The sequence below is a fragment of the Morone saxatilis genome, unplaced genomic scaffold (genome assembly GCF_004916995.1).
Source record: "Morone saxatilis isolate NCDOM2014 unplaced genomic scaffold, NCSU_SB_2.0 Contig1, whole genome shotgun sequence".
In the NCBI taxonomy this organism is placed as follows: domain Eukaryota; kingdom Metazoa; phylum Chordata; class Actinopteri; family Moronidae; genus Morone; species Morone saxatilis.
In genome coordinates, this window is record NW_023339651.1 from 2,215,854 (window position 1) to 2,217,240 (window position 1,387).

Here is a 1,387-nt window from a genome sequence, read left to right on the forward strand (position 1 = left end):
GAAGATAAATCAAGAGAAAACCACTTTGTGTGTCGAGTTACATCCTTAGTTGTTTAACTCATTTCTGCAGCTAATGAAGGTTTTTGCTTAAAGCTCATTTGACATACAAGTTTCCAGGAGACGTGTGTTTGTTGTCTTATTACTGCAGCTCATGCAGCGTGTGAGGAGAACCGGTGGCAGCCTGCAGGTTTACAGACAGACGCAGTGCTTTGATCAGGCAGCGAAGGTTTGTCTGGCTCACACAGACAGAGAGAGAGAGAATCTGAATATCTTCCATTTTCTCCTCACACAGCACGCAGCAGACGATTGGATAACATTACCTTTCTCAAAAACCCTGCGTGCAGCCGCTAGTGGTTTAAAAATCTCTCCCCAGCAGGTGTGGATCCAATTTAAGAGTGTGTAAACAGGTGCAGACGTGTATAAAAGGAGCGAGAACATCAGTGCACTTGAACACAAAAAGCAGCTTAATCCAACCTTTAGCTGGCGGGAAACAATTCATCTGCTTATCATCATTATTATTATTATTATTACTATTACTATTATTATTATTATTACTGGTGGATCATCTCATTAATGGCTTTATAAAGTTCTGTTTGAATAACATGGAAATATTCAGTTTACAATGATGTTAAACAGAGAAAAGCAGCTGAAACTGGTATTTTTGATTGATTCATTGATTGATTAATTGATGATCAAAATGGTAAATTCTCCTTGATCCACTGATTATTAATTATTTCAGCCGTATGATGTTCAGCCATTAACACTGATGGTTACAGCCTGATAAAAACACAAAGAGCTACTCTAACCAGGGCTGCAACTAATAGATATTTTCATTTATGATAAATTGACTGATCATTTATATCATCTATAACATGTAAGAGATCAATATGATTCAAATGTTTTGTTTCAGCCGAAAAACACAAAAATATTCAGTTTACAGTCCAGCAACACAATCTAGAAGCTGCTGAGTCAATATTTGACATTTTAGCTCAATTAAATGATTCAAATGATTAATAAATAAAAGAATTGTTGACTGACCTGTTAATCAACCGGTGGTTTCTGNNTACGTTATAATAAAGACTACAGTATTAAGTAGGCCAATGATAAGGCCCCTGCTCTATATGGGACATCTGAGACATTATATTACACATGATGGGGAAACAGACTTGTTATCAGACTACAAACAGCTCACTGAGTTATTAACCCAGACCCTGAGTGCAGTTTGCCCTCTGGAATAACAGTGCAGGAACACAACTTCACAAGTCCACCATAAACCCTTAAAAGCCAATAATAAGAAGGGTTATATCACTGCTGTTCCTCTGGCACATTGTGTCTCTTACACCTGTTAACAAAAGGTGGTGATGTCCAGCTGCACAAACTAACTCCT